At 30.3% G+C, this 20135-nt stretch overlaps 1 protein-coding gene across 7 annotated transcripts in view; it reads left to right on the top strand.

Annotated features, from left to right (window-relative positions):
• The window catches only part of LOC129968472 (zwei Ig domain protein zig-8-like), a 270080-nt gene that overhangs the window by 145819 nt on the left and 104126 nt on the right, over nucleotides 1–20135 (top strand). The gene's annotated exons all lie outside the window — the stretch shown is intronic.

Raw genomic sequence — 20135 nt, 5'->3', positions numbered from 1 at the left:
TAATCGTTAACTAAGAATGTACGTTGACTTTTAACTTGTGAAAGAACGTTAAATTATTAAACATCACTTAAATTCGAATTTATATTTTAATAAAGTTAAAATCAAAACACTTATTTATAATTGCAAACAAAATATACATTTTACATAACTGACTAGAGAAATGGAAAGCTACATGGAAACAGAAATATAAAATGAATTTATAGAAATAATATTGTCTAAATTAGTGTCTGAACATACATTATTGAGTATCCGTTTGTTAATTTAAGGATTAAAACTTTTTGTTAATTAACAATTTTACTGAAAATTGATTTTACTTTTTGAATACTCAGAAAACATTTGGAAATTTATGCTTTAGAACCAGTGATTGATTTATGCATTTTGCAACATCAGGTACAAATTATAAGCCCTCTTTTTGCAAACTGAGTAAGTGTGTTCCGTGTTCCAAAGCATTTTTAAATTAGCATCATGTTTATAGTTTATAGCCTGAACGACATACACGTTCGTATATATTATTAGTTAAACAAATACTTGATGTTTATTGATATAGTAATAACTAACTAAATGTAATAAAACAGATATGATAAAAGTAATACCGTATCAACCATAATTAGTCAAGTACCAAATATTTTATAATTCATAAATTAGTAGGATTATTGCAGATTTATGCAGATTTATTTATTTCACATTCAATATAATAGTATCTTTTTAGTCGACCTGTTTGGGGATCCTTTTAACCCACTGATCCCTTAACCCACTGATTTAACCCCTTGATTTGACTGACCTAATCTGCCAGTCAAAAATCCGCCATTGTCTAGAAATGTATAAGATCAATTCATGTGACCGGAATGAAAACCGTGAATATTATTTAATATATAAATTCACATTGTTTGAGTATGGTGCCAAGCTTGAAAACGTGCAAAGATTTTATAAATGGAAAATTATATGGACCAGTCTTTCTTTCAAACAACTTGTTAAGAAGTTTTAAACATGAATTTTATCGCTCAATTAAGTAATGTATTTGTTGACCATATGCATAGTTTAGTGTTCAACATAGTATAGTGTTCAAAGTCCATTTGAAAGTGTTTACGTTCTTCTGAGCGAAATCAAACTACATTATTTTTTAACTATTTTGGAAATCTGGCTAAAAAGCCTTAATAATGATGGACAGTAACATAGTTAAAGTCTTCTATCCAGAAAAGACTACCTAGAATCGGAATTTTTAGACTAGATTCATAAAAATAATAAAACTAAAGGTTTAAAAAAACTCGTGATTTTCTTGGCGAAAAAAAGACGATTTTGATTGCAAAATTTTTCCTAACATTTATTTTTATCTGTTGCGTTCTAAAATTATAAGAATAATTGCATTCGTAACAAATAAATTTCCAAATTTTTCAACATAGTTTCTTTAATTATTTTCAGCATGTTTGCAGTATTGAATAATATTATCTCAGTTAAACTATGAAATCAAAGGGAAAAGAATAATAAAATAACTGATCAAAGGAGCGATTAAACATACACATTCATTTTTTGATACTCAATTGAATTGACATGCTTTTGAATTTTATTTTAGCCATTATGTCCTGGCTGAATTGAAAAAATAAATCCTTTAAATATCTTTTCTGTAAACATGTGGCTCACCCGAAGTAATCTTTTGTGTCTTATCTTAGAAGTTCAGTGTCGATTCAAATATTGCCCTCATTATTTAAACTACGGTCTACTTAATGACATTTGCGCTGAAGTTGACTTCATGTAGCATTCAGAAAATGCAACATGAAGTCAACTTCTAATCCTAATAATGGACGCTACTATTATTTCATGAATCCATGCTTTCTGTCATCCAGATTGTAATCATTGAAAGTTTTATTTACTTTCGTAATAATAAGCTACAAAATATGTCACTGAGACATTCTCCTGATTTTAAAAGTATTCCAGAAAAAAAAAAAAAAAAATCCTCAAATGACACTCATCATTCACCGAATATTTAGAATGATCCTCAATTTTTTTTAAAAAAGCGTAGTTGCTCGAAAATTACTGCTATTGGCAAAAGAAGAAGCAATTTCTTATGGCAAAGCTAATTTTTTAAATTAATTTTATTCATAAATATATATTTGAAAAATCGAGAACTGTTTTCCTTTTTATGGATTTTGGATTCGTTTCTGCTAAAAGTGTTTAAGTTTCTATAGATTGCTAAGCGAAGTTGAATAAAATGAAGTCAGTTACAGACAATGAATTATTTAGATGAAATACAATAGTGTGTGTGTGAACTTATTTTAACAGCATAATTTTAACTTCTCTTTATTTCATCACCGGTGGTCTAATTTGTATAAAAAAACGATCAAAAAAATTCGTTCGTCTACATCATGACACAAGAGCAAAAAAGAGATCAAAATTTTCACCTTCAGTGATTTTAAAAGGGGATTTTGGTAGGGATTTCTTTGATTCCTGTCAACTTAGAAAAGGGAATTTTTGGTATCTTTGAAAGAATGTTGTAACCTTTTCCATAGCATTCTTCGGACTGTGTGAAAATACTGAAGTCAGCAATTTTCTATAGTGCGTGTTATAAATAATTAAATAAAAAGTAGGAATTGGATCTGGAAATAAGAGATCATTTTAGAATGGAGTTAGCATCGGCTAAATTAACATTAAAATTAGGAAATTAATTAGGATTTAAATTATATTAAGAGATATTACATGTGTCTGTGTTTTCGATATTTTGAAAAATACTACTTCAAATCTGAAATTCATATTTTGGGTATAGATATTAATATGATCACAAAGTCCTTCCAACAATACCATCTATAATATTCAAACACAATGGAGAAATCCGTTCAATAAGCGTCTCATAATTTATTCAGTTTTAATTCTTCCTGAAAAAATATAGATACATTTTTCATTTCTGAGAGCATTTATGAATTATAAATTAATTCCATTCATAAAGAAGTATACAATCTTTTCCTGAGCATAAATGGTGCTATGGTAGTATTTTATTAAAGATGTTGTGAAAAAAATCACACCATTCTGTGACTGAGCATTTCTAAACTATGTGGTAATTGCCATCATACCACTTTTGAAGCAAAGTCGTAGAGCAAGACTATCGATTTTCTGTAATCCACACATTCATTATATTTCGTTTAGAAATTTAATTATAAGAGTAGTTTGCATGAAATAATGAGTTGGTTTGCATTTCATTTTTGCCTCCACGGAATACATGAATGTATTATTTTCAGTTGTATTTGTTTTTGTGTTTTGGCTTCGAGCCATAGATCAAATCCATCTTGTTAAATAATGAGTTTTCTTTTAGCCTTTTCTTCGGAGAAATCGATGCAGATAATGTGTAGCTGGGTAAAATTACTGATTATGAAGTTGGAAGGTATAGTTGATTAATAATGAAGTAAAAAGAAGAGGGTTCTATGCATCTTTGTTTTTTTAATAATGATATTAATTTAAACTAACAATCAAGGACATATAATTTTTCTTTCGGAAATTTGAATGATAATTTCGAGAAGAAAAATTGTTGCATTGTTTCGAGTAAATTATATAAATTTCCAGTTGCACTGAGTTTATTTTTATTATTTTTGTAATTGCGTGTGACAAATTTTGTTCAGTTTATATATTTCAGCAGATATGTATTAATTTGCGTTGTTATGAAAATATATGTTTTGCTTATTCTTTTGTTTGGAAGTTTTAATGACACTACAGTAAAATTATTTTTTAGCTAATGTATAAATGTTTCGGCATTCTTATCAATTATTATTTTATGATAAAATGTATAAAGAGAAAACATTTAGTAACACGGAAGAAACCGTACTTCTGTTTCTTTAATTTTGAATATTATGTAGAAAATGTTCTTCATTCAAACATCCTTGTTTAAATTTTTAAAATTAATATATTTAGTAAATCAAATTTTACTTGTAGTCATTCATTTTACTTGTCATTATTATTCATTGCACAACTCTTCCTAATCAGAATTTATTTCATGTTTCAAAAGAGAGATCGATAATAGATTTTCACACACTTCATCATATTTGGAGTCTTTGAAATTTTGCATAACTGGGTGTTCTCAACAAGAAAATGTATTTTATTAACTATTCCATTATCAATTTTCTGACATTTAATTTAATCTTTATTTTTGTGATTGATACCAACTGCTGAATTTAATAAAAATAAATTATATATATATATATATATATAATGAGCTATAAATTAAATACTAAAAGATTACAAAGTAATAAAAAAAAGAAATTCTGCTTTACAGTACAATATGGAAAGTGTTTTTTTTAAATTATTTTTATTAATAGTAAGAGTAGATAGGAAAATTCGAAATCACAAAAAGAAATTTCATAAATCGTCTTAGTCGAGGAAATAATTATGTAGCTAGATTTGAGATATCAGCCAAAAACACTTAATCAAAGCGTCATTAAATGCAAAATATAAGTTAATTAGTCTCCAATAAATTATGATATTGTTTATATAGGTAATTCAATAACGCTTGTTAGCTAAAAAATGTATTAATGAAAATTAAATGCTGTTAAGCCATCATTCCAGCTACATTGTCAAAGTTATTCTGTTTTATTGGTATTTGAATGTTTCTTTAGCTTTAGCTATCGTGGGGAATGGTGAGCGATCTTGTCCAATTACCACACTTTGTTAGACCTGAATTTCAGCTGCTAGATGAGAATTAAAATCCACAAAAACTAAAATAGAAATGTTGATGAAAACAGATTTTAAATAATAAGCCAGACGTGATACTAATGACTTTAAATATATGAGTTTATATCTTTCCGTAAGTTTCATTTAAAAATTCTTTAACAGTTCATTTTTCCTTAACTAAAAAAGTGTCTGAAATAAACGAAAATACCCGATTTTAGACTTAAATTTAAAATAAAATACAGAAATTGCATCAAATATAGGAATATTGAAATGTTATCCAATTATATCGTTATTAAATTGCATGATTATATAAACGCCAGTCTTTAAATATTATTTCTTAATCTATTGCCTTATATATTTCGATTTTCGTTCAATGTTCATCGACGTTTATGATTTACATGATCCTTATATAAGTAGCAATTTTACCATTTAATCAAACTGAAAGTGTTAAATAAAATGCATTAAGTTATTATTCTTAAAAACAATATATCACGTGTACAAATTTTCAACACCATATTTTTCATGGGTTCTTAAGTGTAATGCAATTTTTTTTTCAATAAGAATGAAAAAGATTATTATTTGATTAAGTTACTTATTTTTAAGATCAATCAATGTAAGAAATAATGCTTTTTAAGACCAAATGTTTGCCAAATAATACATTATTTGGCTTATTTACAAGCAAATATTTTTAATGATAATTTCCCTTTTTAAAAAATATGCTCTGTCACTAAGTAAAATAAACAGAATACATCTAGAAACTTCAAATTTCCATGATAAAACATTTTCCAAGGGCTATTTCATTTCTGTTTACAGATATATTCGGATGGAGAATTTTTGAGAAATTTGCAAATAATTCCAGTAAGTCTACTGAAAAGAAACTGTTTCTAGATCTACCACATGAGGAGTATCATATTCTGTTTATATATGATATGACATAAAATGTAAGGGAAAAAAAAATGTCAAGTTTCTGATGAAGCTGTATAGAGTTACACGATTTCAAATACATTGGTGAAAAATATGAATGCTATTTGAATAAAACTGAGCTGTTGGATATAATATTACTCAAGGGTAGAGAATGTAAAGAAAAGTAAGAAGAGGGAGAAGATATCGGTAAACATACACTGCAGTTTCGAAGCCTTTTTTTCTTTTTCTTTAAAAGAAATGTGGTCAATACTTTGCAAACGAGAAGTTTCTAAGACATGTTGCTCGATATTTTTCAGAAATACGAGATAGTATTTTCTTAAAAACAAACTTAGAAGAAAAGTGGTCTGATTCAGCAGTATATATAAGGTATCATACTACTTGTTAATCAAAAATAGGAAATGATTTTAGACAAAATTTTATATCTTCTTTATATAAGATTCTAAAATTCTGATCTTAAATTTGAGAACTTATAATTTTGCTTCCAATTAATTCAAAAAATATAAGAAGGGGAAAAAAAACGATATTGAAAAAGGTAAAATTAATAAAAATGAACTAAAATTCGAAATCCTAAAAAAAATGATCTATTTATCTATCTATTATCTGGTATATATTTGGGATTTGCGAATAATAAATCTACCAATAGTTCGCCAAACGTTTGTGAACGAGAAATTTCGAAGAATGGGCTAACGTCTATGTGAGGTTTTTTCTCACATTTTCCACGCAAAATTTTGAAATATATATGTTATATCATTCAAATAAATAAATATATGTATATAAAGCTGTATATATTTTCGAAAAGGTATGGCGGCATTTAAGCAGGTTAAACCATTATAAGACCAAACCAAAAAGAAATCACTTTTAAATTATTTTTTATATTCTCCTAAGCATTAGGTTTGTCTCATTAAATGCAAACAAAGATAAGCTGTCAGAGATTAAATTTTTTTGTTTCTGTGTGTTTCTCGAAATATCACAAAATATAATTCTCGGCTAAGAATTTATCTGTACGAAGAGAATTTATTTTTTAATAAATTAAATATTTTTTTGCGCCGTAGGAACGTAAATAAATTTTATTATCAATCTCAATGATTCCAATATAAATAAATGTATAATTTTTATTTAAAAAAATTAATGGGGGGGGGGTATTTCCAGTAATTAAATTTATATTAAATACCATACATAAAAATTTTCATTTATTTTCTACTCTTAAATGCTTATAAAAGTTATTAGCTATATATAGTCTTAAAAATATACCATTATCTTTATTGCCATTCCAAGAGCTGGATCAAAATCAACAATCTAGTTATGCCATCCAAGTTTCTTAATTAATTTTTGTTTAGATTTATATCATAATCCTGTAGAATTATGAAAGAAATTGTTTATTTTAAGAATTTTTCTATGTCAAGCTTTAGTAAATGAAACAATAACATACCCATTAAAATAAATTTCGGTATGTAATGAAGCATTAAGTATATGAAATAATAAAATGTAGATTAAACGCAACGAATCTGCATAAGTTTTTGAGATACTTAGAAATATAAATAATTAAAATCTCTAAATTTATTCTTCCGCTGATATTGATGATGCTTTATATAAAATAAAAATCTCAATTTGATTTTCAAGCATTAAATTTGTAATTTTTTAAGTTCTGATTATTTTTTAATTAAGGGTGCATTCTTTAATCAGTAATAAATATAATTTAATGAATTATTTGTCTAAATATAAAAACAAATAAAAACCCTTTAAAACCATCCACGAATAATATATTTAATATAATAATTATGTCTTTAACATTTGTTAGGAACACATTCATTTTAAATAATAAACTGAATACACCCTCTTTAATCTCTCAGATGTTTTTATTTTGTTTTACTTTTTCCACAGACTGAAGGAGGTCATAAAAATATTCTGTTTTTCTTGTCTTTAAGTTATAAGGTAAAACAATATTTATTTAATATATTTTTTTAGAATTTTAGCGTTGATTTCGGCGGAGTTGCGCCATTTTTCCTCAAAAAACGAAAGCAGTATTTGCATTTGAGCTTCTTCTATTTTGATGAAGAATATTTTTCACACATGGAAAAATATATCTCCAAGGTTTCTGCTTCTCACTTCTTCAATCGCAGAAAACCTATACTTTGAAAAAACAGAAAAATGGATAGAAAAAAAAAATATGGCATTGGTTCGCGCCCTAGAATACAAAAGATATGCGCACTCACCGTGGTTTTCTGATTTTAAGCTATCTTCTTTTATTAACTCAGAAATAAACCTACATTTTTCGTTTCCAGACTTCAGAAAACTTTGTGAATTTTAAGATATTTTGGATTTTATTTTAAAAAATGGTCAAAATCTAATCAGTCTTGTTTTTAAGACGAGCGCGGATATCTTATTTTTTAGCCTACTTTAAAGGAAACATCTTGAAAGTCTTTTTCTAAAAAAAAGCCTTTTACGTTAAAAAAAAAAAAAAAAAAAAAAAAACTTCGATCCAATGTTAATGTGGGCTTGTAATGTAGTTATTTGTCCAATCTCCATACGTTAAAGCAGTACATAATTTTGGAGACCGGGAGGCCGATTCACATGCTATCCTCGTCATCTGTAATGATTCGAAATTATATGATTCAATTCAAAATATTCCACTCATTGCACCTTTTTAAGTAAAGTAAATTATAACATCAATGTTATTGCTTCTAATTTCCCTAATGTTTTATATAAGCGAAACGACGCAATTCCATATTAATAAAATAATGTATGTATTGTTGCCTTATATATGTTACATGTATCACTCTTCTAAAATAAAAATATGAATATTTTAAATCATATTGCTTTAGTTTGCATGCCAATTGCCACTTTACCAGCTCTACAAAAAATGTATTCGTCTACTTAGTGTAATTTCATTATATATAGTGCTAGTATGAGTACTTTGGGAACGCTCATATACTTTGGAATGCATTCTTTCCGTTTCCTTGGAAATACTGTCCGCTTTAAGTTTCATTCAGAATAAGGGGTATATTATTATTATTATTATTTAATATTACTTCTAGTCATTTGGGAAATTATGGGAATAAAACGTCTTACCATGCTGCCAAATCTGACTCCTCTCGTTTTACTCAAGGGTCATCCATCACTATGCAACAAAGTATAAGAAATTCTTTATTGGTCTTTTTTTTTTTCCTTATTTGCTACTTGTCAAGGTAAATGAGATCTACAAATCTACAATAAACTGCGTTCCGTTAAGTCTGCTATTAGTCTGTAGTCCATTCTTCCTATACGAGAGTACGATGTGAATTTGACTTGCCTCCTTAGACATACAAGATTTACTCATAAGCACTTAATCTTTGGTGTGAGCTTGCTCATATCTTCCACCTGCCATGTTGATTTTACAATTAGTCACATTCTTTCCGAACGTTATAGTTTTAATAACCATCGATAGTACTTTTTTAATTTCTCATTTATAACCTTCATGACTTGGGAGATGAAATACGCTAACCAAATTTTTCTAATTTTTAAAAAATTTATTCGTTTTTTCAGTCTCATATTTCGCATTTCCCGACTCGTCTTGTAATTGCGTTCCAACTTGCTTCCTTTTTAAACATTTATGACAGAGTGTCCTAGTTTAATATTTGTTTTAGCAATTGCTGATAATTTTTAAACATTTGATGCCATTATTTTTAGCTTTTAATTATATGCATATTCAGTTTAACGAAGGAGGTTCTTGCGTCAAAAAAGTCCCGAAAACTAAGTCAACCACTTTGTCCACATATTAAATATAATTTCTTTGCAAATGGCTGTAAATTTAAATAATTTGTCAAAAATTATAGAAAGCAACCTAAAAACTAGCATCACCTAATTTTTTACTATTTATTTAATTTTAGGTGGCGTAGTAATCTTCTGGAAAAAAAGTTTATGAATTTTTGGCAGCAACATTTTGAAAAAATTGAATTGAAAGAGTAATTTTAGGTTTTTAGATTTATAAGTTTCCTTATCTTATTATTTATTTTGTAACTGTTGTTGATTTTTAAAGATTTGATGCCATTATTTTTAATTTTTAAACTTAGCATTGAGCAGTTAGCCGAAGAGGCGCTTGCGTCAAAAAATTCCCGAAAACTATGTCAGTCATTTTGACCAATACACATAAAAAAATACACTTATTTCTTTGCAAATTGGCATGGCTGTAAATTCAAATAGTTTATAAAAAAATTGTAGCAAGCAGCCTAAAAACTAGCATCACCTAATTTGTTATTATTTATTTATTTTAATTTTGGGGTAGCGAAATAGTCGTTTCTTTACGAATAAAGTTTTTGGATTTTTGAAAACTATACTTTGAAAGAAAAAAATTGAACTGAAAAAATAATTTTAGATTATGTTTTTGTTTTTTTTAATGGCATTTCATTGGAGAATTTAATGTTACCTATCTTGACAGGGAGAGTCGAACAAACATTGCGTGTGGTCCGATCCCTCCACTCTTTGTATGGTATGGTAAATAAAATGCGTCAACACTATTTTTTTTTTTTTTTTTTCTTTTTATGATCTGATGAGCCATGTTGTTGTCATTCGAATTTCCCGTAAGAGGCACCCCCTTGTCATAATCATTAGGTTTAACAAAATGCAATAAAATTAGAATCGAAGCTGAGCAGCCATCTCGAGGCTGGATGAGTCAGTTATTTAATACTCCCTTGTGTACCCATATCTCAAAGTTTTAGGCTAATAGAGACTCGTAACTCCTGTGACTCACTTAAATAATACACTCATCGGGGAGTCAGTGTCGCACCTGGGGCACACCGCAGTGACGCGTAACATTTTATTAGTACGACCGCTTGTTAGGAATGGGTGTGGCCTCACTTACCACGCACTATGAGTGGTGAGTTAGGGGTGTTTTATTGGTGCGGTTTTCCGCATGACGTGGGTCATTGGATTGCTGATGTTAATGATTTGTGATGGCGCGGAATGATGAAAGATTTATTGAGCCTCTTATGTGGTCACGTTGCCACAATGATATGATTGCCACTACAATGTTATTTCCCTCCTATTTTTTTTAAAGTGGAAAATGACTGAAGTTTTTTATAAATCATTATTTATCGTTCATTTTCAAGAATTTGGAGGGAGTATTTTCCTTCCTTCCTTTGTGGTGTGTTATTGATATTTGATCCTCACTCATTTCATGACATGTTAATGAGCCATGTGTCATTTTTAGTTGAAGAGTTTTCATTAATTTTAGAATTGCATTTTTTTATTTACTTACTGATTCGTTTCTTATGTATAAGAGACCTTTTCTTTCTTTTACTTTAATCAATAAATTAAATCTTTACAGTTGGAAATATTTTGTCAAATAGCTCGAATCAAATATTTAATATGAAGTATCAAAGCAATAAAAAATGAATAAATAAAATATTGAAATTAATGTGTAGTAACAACTAAGAAAGTATGTAAAATTCTGTCATTTGAAAGGATTTCGAAAAGATTTATTGGTATTATTAATTGCATAAACGTAAAGGACAAATATCGATATCATTTTAAAAATCATTAATCTCTAAATAAGTGAAATAAATACATTGAGTGACAGAGAAAAAATGTCTTGATGAAAAATTTACTTCGACTGTAATTATGAGATATTATAAGTATTTACATTATATACATATTACTATATATTAGGTATATATATTATATTATAGGTATAGGTATAATTATAGGTATTTATTACACCATTAATTCACGGAAATTAACGGAAACCTGGTAAATTTATTTTTAACTGCACGTATATTTAGTGCGTTTTAATTTATTTCTTAGAAATATGCAATCATTTCAATTCCAGCTTATGTTGAGCAGTTTTTAAGAATGGTATCGACCTAGAAAGAAATATAGTATCGTTCATGGTTTTATACAGTCTTTTGGAAAGAATGTATTAAATTTAACAATATATATAAAGATATATATATATTCATTCTCTATTTATGTCATTATTGGATTAGCTCTATTAATTATTTTTTTTTAAATTCAACACAAAATATTTATATAAAATTTATTAAATACAAAAGTCGGACATGAGATCTTTTTATTTTGAATGTAATGTGCGATGTCTATTCTGTTCCTTTAATTTTCAAACAACTAACATTTCTTTGTGAAAATAATAGCACATTTGAAAAAAATTCCACTTTTGTTTGATGCTCAAATTTTATGCTCTTGGATTCTTTTATTGTAATAATTTGTGAATTTAAAAAAATACTGGGGAAAACATCAGGGGGGAAAACACTGAGTTTCCACATTTTTGTAGATTTTTTATATGCATAATTTTAACGCAATAATGCATTTTTCCATCAAATTAAATATCGATATAATGAAATGAATTTTCGATTTTGAATGAAATTTAAAATAATGATCTTTCAAATGAGATAAAGTCTTTTTATTAGACTGAAAATCATGGTTTTTCGAAACATTTAACAAAATTTCAGTCAAATAGACAGATATGCACGGGGAATAATAGCTACGTTACCACATATCAGCACATGATAAAATAAATAAAAGGAATGATTCCATCAATTTCCCCGTGCATGTCTAGGAGCCACATCCACTATCAAAATATTTATAGGAAAGACGGTGCAGAGGAAGGCGAAATAGAAGAGGAAAATATCGTTAAGATGCGATCCTGAAAGCAAAAAACGATAGATATCAAACCATTCATTTTTTGTCAGGAAAAGGAAAGATAGATACAAGAGTAGTATAGGGATGATGGCTCTCATATAAAAAGTACCTTTCACTAGATGATGGCTCTCATATAAAAAGTACCTTTCACTAGATGATGGCTCTCATATAAAAAGTACCTTTCACTAGATGATGGCTCTCATATAAAAAGTACCTTTCACTAGATGATGGCTCTCATATAAAAAGTACCTTTCACTAGATGATGGCTCTCATATAAAAAGTACCTTTCACTAGATGATGGCTCTCATATAAAAAGTACCTTTCACTAGATGATGGCTCTCATATAAAAAGTACCTTTCACTAGATGATGGCTCTCATATAAAAAGTACCTTTCACTAGATGATGGCTCTCATATAAAAAGTGCCTTTCAAAATAGTTGAAATATTCAACTAAATGAATTTTTTTTATCTCATTTCAGAATTAAAAATTTAGAATAACATTATAATTACAACAAATGTCTCTAGATTATAATAAGAAATAAGTAAAATTTTATCTGTATACGGAGGAACATTGTTCACTCATATATTTAAACCGAAGCGATTAAATTGATCTAGAATTGTTTTTATAACTTTACAAGTTCATTTTTCACCGAAAGGAAATTGATAGAAGGGAAAAAACGTTACGATCAAGAATAAAATCATGAAAAACAATGAGTGAGAGAAGCATTGCTGGCTCATTCGATTGAACCGCGGCGATTAGAATGAGCGAGCAATGTTTTTGCAAGGTTATAAGTTCTATTCCCACTAAAAAAAAAGAGGCACAACAACTAAAAGAACCTTCAGATAAATTACAGATCTGAAATGATGCACGCTGCAAATGAAGTTTGCTGAGAAGAGAGTATGCAGATACGAACCTTGGTACCATTGAAATCACGGTAGAAAATGATCCGTTAAAGCAGGTGTATTCAGGTCGGGAGGAAAGGTTAAGTACAAGTTTGCGAAGAAGAGGAAATGCGCGTTCCATTTTTTTTCCAAGGTGAAAAAAAAGCATTTGTTTATAATGGGGGACATCTGAAGAAAAAAAGAATATAAAGAAATTTATCGATCGAAATCGTCATTTAGTCAGTCAGCATACACGAGAAATGGATGGAAAAAAGTTGAGCTTGCTTGTTTTAATAATTCTAGCTACAGCAGAATTAATTTTTATAATATCAAACCACCTTGAGACGACTGACAACGAAATTAAAATTAATAATAAAACGTGCTTTCGTTCGATACATATAGGAAGGAAATTATTTTATCATGAATGTTTAAAACAGGGTGCAAATATTCATGACATACGATATTTTTTTAACGTAAATTCAACATATTTATCAGCAAGCTTTTTAGGAATTCAAATGACTGAGGAGGAATTTCAGAAAGTATGTGAACAATGTTCAAACTGAAACATCCTTCGTGTTTACTATGTGTAGGAGCATCGCAGTCGGGTAAAACCTCATTGGTGCGACAAATGATTGCACATAAAGCATATGATTTTGAATTTAAAAATATTATCTGGTGCTATAAAGTTTTTCAGCCATGGTTTGCTAAAGAAAAAGAAATGAAATTTGTTCAAGGTTTTCCAGAAAAAGTCGAAAGCGGAAATCTATATGTATTTGATGATCAGATGGATCAACTTTGCCAAGATTATGCGGAATTGTTCACTATTACAGCACACCATTCTAGAATCAGTGTGATTCTGATTTTGCAGAATCTATTTCCCCGAAATAAAGTGATGCGAGACATAAGTCTGAATGCACAATATGTAATATTATTTAAAAACAATCGTGACGTGGGACAAATCCAGTGCTTCGCAAGACAAGTATACGGAAATAAGGCAGCATATTTTATGGATGCTTACAAAAAGAGCACGCAAGGCAATTTTAACTATTTGTTGGTGGACCTACACCCGAGAACGGATGAAAAATTTAGGCTCAGAGAGAGCGTGTTCCCTGATTCCAATGGATTTTATTGGATATATTTACCGATAAAATGAAGAATATAAAGAAGCATTATCACTTACTGAAACTACTACTCAGCGCATCTCCAGCACAAAAAAGAGCAATAATACGGACTGCTAACAAAAGTCAGTTACATTGCTTATGCGAAATTTGTGTAAACGTCTTAGGTGGTAATTTATCGGTGAGCGTAAAGAAATTACGTAAATATAAAACGGCCATAAGAAAAATTGTTAATAAAAAATTATCTTTAGAAAAAAAGAGAAAAGAATTAATTAACCAAACGGGAGGCTTCCTACCCCTCATTCTTCCCGCAGTTCTATCTGCGTTAGTAGGCCTTGCCGGAAAAGCAATAGGAAGCTGAATTTAATATTCGCAGCAATGTCTCGGAGAATGGCTCTCGTTCCTGAAGATTTAGCAGCAACTTACTTTTCGAAAACATCAGATACCGGAGTACATGGTATTGAAAACCAAATATTAAACCTTCTTCATGAGTCAAACTATTCGGATGATGCAAAAGCAAAACTGTTGAGCCAACTGCTTTTAAAATATCAGCATGCTATAAATGTGCCTAAACCACCGATACGTGTAACTATTGAAGACTCTAAGGAACAAGTTCAAGAATCGCCTAAAAGTAACTCAGTGGAAGATCCTATATTACGTGATATCATACTTTCAGTTCCTGCGAACTTCCAAAAATTTATTTCGCCTATTGCTGAAAAATTGAATACACGCAGCTATGCTTGGAATGAATATGGTGAATTGATGAAAGATAACGAAATCGTTAAAAACACAAACGTTATTGACTTATTTTCATATTTAATGAGAAATGTAAAGAAAGGTTATGAACCACATGGTTTTTCAGTGTTTTGGAGGGGTATTAAAGAGATAAAAATACCAACACGTTGGATTGGCAACCAGAAGCTAGTAGAAAATTTCGGGTTTGACACAGACGCAGGCGAGATCCAAAACGAAATTAATCTGAAATCTCCAGATTCAAAAGCAAAGAAGAAGAAGCAAAACTCGAAAAGAAAATGGAAAGAATATTAGAAGCAGCATATTACGATTTCGCAAATCCTGCATCATTTGGCGGAATAAAGAAACTATCAGCAATCTCTAAAGTTCCATATGAGAAAGCTAAACGCTGGTTAATGACCCAAGATACTTATTCGTTACATAAACCAGTTCGGTATAAATTTTCTCGGATGTCGACGCTTTCATATGGTATAAATGATTTATGGCAATGCGATCTTGTGGATTTACAGCATTTAGCAGAACATAATAATGGGTTTAAGTATTTACTCACCGTAATTGATGTATTTTCGAAGTATGCCTATGTTATACCTCTTAAAAGCAAAACTTCTGTGGCTGTAAAAAATGCTTTTGAAAAATTGTTACAGCAGGTTAAGCCTAAACACATTCAAAGCGATAAGGGCAAGGAATTTTACAATACGCAACTTCAGTCATTGTTTAAGAGGTACAGCATTAACCACTATTCAGCTGAAGGTGATCATAAAGCTAGTGTTATTGAGAGGTTCAACAGAACTTTAAAAAACAAAATGTTCAGGGTATTCACATATAGAAAATCTTATAGATATGATGATGTGCTACAGTCACTAGTAAAGTCGTATAATGACAGTGAACATCGTAGCATTGGCATGGCACCTTCAAAAGTCACTCGTGATTTTGAACCACATATCTTCAAAAAATTATATGGTTACACATTGAAGAACTCGCGAGTGATTTTGAATAAGGGAGATTTAGTAAGAATATCGAAAGCGAATAAATCGTTCAGACGAGGATATTTACCAGGGTGGAGCGATGAGGTGTTTATGGTGTCAAAAGTATATCCCTCTTATCCAACTACATTCGAGCTTCAAGACCTTAAATCAGAAGCTATAAAAGGACGATTTTACGCAGAAGAACTCCAGAAAATATTGAAACGCCCTGAGGATTATTGGCATATAGAAAAGGTGCTTAAAACAAAGGGCAAAGGTACGAAGAAAGAATATTACGTGAAGTGGAAAGGCTTTGATAATCGGTTCAACTCGTGGGTAAAAGCAGCATGGATGAAGTGAACGATTTTTACATTACGCTTCCCAGCAACTCTAGCATGGATTACTTTCCAAAAAATACGCAAGCATCATTCAGAACGAAATTATCTCGTCCAATAATACTAACTGGTGAATGGGAAGTTGGTTTATCAGAAATATTCGTTCCTCGAACCTGGTTCAACATCGGAAATCATAATAATAAATATTCGATAACTTACGAGGAAACAAAATTGGTGGAAAAGGATTTTCTGGAATACTCAATCAGAATAAAAATTGAACAGGGAACTTCTGATGAGGATATAATCGATAACATTAACCAAAGTATTGAAGCAATATGTGGACATTTCGTCTCTTTCGAATTGGATCACAAGAATATGAATATACTTATTGCTCCGAATTATGAACTACACTTGACAGCTGCTGATTCACCAAGATTGTTAACTATGTTAAACTTACCTAGAGAGGATAGAGTTATAAAAACATCGGAAAGTTTTATGTACAGAAAACCATCAAAGACAAACAAAGACAATATTTTCAAAATTATCGCTCGAAATATGAAAAGGCATTTTATAATTCGCGTCACCAGGTTTAATCATAAGTATACTGATATGAACAACATACATCACGAACTCTTTCAGCATATAAATCATAATCTAATGCAGACCGGTATAGGAGGTGCAGCGGATTTTATATTCGACTTTAAAGAAGATAAAGTAGAAATAACGGTTCAAAAGAATGTTGAACTCGAGTTTAGGTTATTATATGCCCCGTTGTTTATGCGAATGTTGGGCATGACGAAAGATATTGTTTTAACGGGTAGAACGTTACATGTTTTGCAAAAAATTGAAAGGCCTCCTATGAACGAATACTTCCGCGTGAGCATTACGGATAAACCAACAATTCCTGTGAAAATTAAAAAAACAGAGGATATGGAACTACAAGTCGGATTTTATAAAAACTCAGAGCAGTTGTTTGGATCTTTTAAACACCTTGCTTTTAATCATTTAGCGAACAATAAGATCAAAATTCATATACCAGAAAATTCAACTCTGACTTTACAAGAAGGATTAAGAGATCTTTTAGGTTTCAAAGAATCCACATTAAATGGCGGAACTCATATATCTGACTATCAATTGGAGTTAGATGGAGGAATCACCGAAATTTATGTCTATAGTGATATCATAGAATCGCACTTTGTAGGGGATACAATTGCTCCTTTACTCCGTATTATTCCTGTTATGTCGAAAAAAGAAGACCAAATAGTAATAAATTATCAAAGACCGCTGTATTTTCCTTTGCGCAAAAATTATATCGATTGCATAGAAATCGAATTGAGAAGTAGCTCTGGAGATGGTATAATTTTTACCAGTGGGAAATCACTCTTGGTTCTCTCCTTCCGTCGCAGAACACTATAAAACTATTACTTATTTTGTGATGAATCATTTTAAATCCGATCGTGAAAGAGAATGCATTTGGATCAAAAAGCTTGTGAAGATTATTACTGCTCGCAAGTGCAGGCTGGCGGTGGACCATATTTTCAGGGTGTTGGCCACCAAAGAGGATATGGAATGTTTTCAAATTTATTTCGATTTATTTCTCCCATAGCACTGAAAGCTGGAAAGTATTTAGGAAAACACCTTCTAAGCGCAGGTTCAAAAGTAATGTCAGATGTTGCTTCAGGTTCATCTCTTAAAGACTCGGCAAGATCGCGATTTCGCGAAACATCAAAACAAATAAAAGACGACATTATTCATAAAATTCAGAGCGGTTCGGGTATAAAAAGAAAGAAATTACAGAAGAAAAATCATTCGCAACGTGTCAAGCGGAGCCGAAAGAAATTAAAGAAAGCAGACATATTTTCATAATGGATTCCCGAGCGTGTGCTTGCTTGCAGAGTGAATTAGACCTTTTTAACGTGAATCCTGTACAATTATCAACAGAAGACAGCTCATTCACTGAGATTTTTCCTGTTGCATCTCTGAATGAAAAGACGCCAATTGAATTTTACGTAAGCGGAAGTGGTGAACATTATCTGGACTTATCCCATACACTTCTGCATCTACAAGTGAAAATTAAAAAGAGAAATGGAGCAGTAATTGGAACGCCTGATCAAGTGGCTCCTATCAATTATCTCCTTAATACGCTATTTTCTGAATGTTCAGTTACATTAAATGACAAGCAGGTTTCTTCGCAAGCTAACTACGCATATAGATGTATTTTCGATGCTTTGCTTTCACCTCGAGCTGTTCAAGAATCAATGCTAACATCGGGTCTTTTCTACAAAGACGCTGCTTCTAAGCATGAATCAGTAGAACTAGCTAATGTTGGTGATAATGCAAATTCCGGTTACCAAACTAGATATAACATCTGCAAAGATAGTAAACTTATAGATATGATAGGTCCATTACATTTCGATCTAGGCAATCAGAGCAAATGTCTTATAAATTCGGTGAATCTTCGGATCAAATTAGAAAGAAATAAGGATTCTTTTGCTCTGATGTCAGCCACGCAAGATTTTAAAGTAGTTATATATCACGCATCATTATTTGTTAGGAAAATTAAAGTCGCTCCCTCAGTCGTGATTGCCCATGAATTAGCTTTAAGCAAGGGAGTTATAAAAATGCCTATTCGCAGAACAGAAGTGAAATCATTCGCACTTTCTTCAGGAATGCAATCAATAACTATCCCTAATGCGTTCATTGGACAATTACCGACACGACTTATAATGGGTATGGTATCTAATGCTGCATTTAATGGGGATTTTTCAAAAAATCCATTCAATTTCAAGCATTATGATTTATCATATCTTTGTATATTAGATGGCAATCGTATGATTCCGTCAAAGCCCTTTCAACCAAAATTTGATAATTCTAACAGTTACAGCAGATGTTATATGAGTCTATTTACTGATTTGGGTAGATATCATAAAGATCAAGACATTAATATAAGTTACACTGAATATAAAGATGGGTATACGCTGTTCGCTGTAGATTTGACGCCCGATCTCAACGCGGACGGAATGCACGAAAGTATTTCACGCAATGGTAATTTAACTATTGATATAAAATTCAGCAAAGCATTATCTGAAACTGTAAATTTAATAGTTTTTTCAGAGTATCGAAATACTATAGAAATCGACAAAAGTCGCAGTATTTTTTCAGATTTTTGAAAATGGATAGCACAACTTTGTGCAGACTTGCATGCAGCGACTTCCGTCTACGTTCTAAATTTGGAGGCGTATACGCTTCAGATGAATTGCCTAAGACAATAGATAGTTATTCATGTTTTATTGTAAATTTAGATCCTAAAACAAAACCGGGAAGTCATTGGGTTGCAATAGCATTTCGGAATAACAAATGTTACTATTTTTGTAGTTATGCTTCTGTGCCGAATAACAAATATATTTTAAAGTTCATAGAAAATAACGCTGCAAAATTTGCTTGGAACAAATGTAGATATCAAAGCTTAGTGTCGTATACTTGTGGTCATTTTTGCCTTCATTTCTTGTACAATTTTGTGAGAAAGCAAACTTTGTCACCTCTAGATTCTAATAAAATTGAAAATAACGAGAAGTTTATTAAAAAATTTGTAGCTAGCAAATTTCGTTTACAAAATTGCTGCTTTTCTCCATATTCAAATCAAATTTGTGAAGCTCGTGATTTCAGAAATAGACGTCTTTAGACATGTTTCAACAGAATATAATTATATATGCTCTCTCTATAAATTTAACATATTTTTTTGGAGGTCACTTTTCATACAGAGCATATAAAAGAGATACACTAACTGTGGAATTCTCATTGTGCTTCAACTGATTCAGCAGAAACGATGACTTCCGAACTGAGATATGGCTTTATGTACTTGAAGCGTACTGGATCAGCTTA

The sequence above is a fragment of the Argiope bruennichi genome, chromosome 5 (genome assembly GCF_947563725.1).
Source record: "Argiope bruennichi chromosome 5, qqArgBrue1.1, whole genome shotgun sequence".
Taxonomy (NCBI): Eukaryota; Metazoa; Arthropoda; class Arachnida; order Araneae; family Araneidae; genus Argiope; species Argiope bruennichi.
The sequence above is the reverse complement of the archived record's forward strand: the minus strand, read 5'-3'. Positions and strand labels throughout refer to the sequence as shown.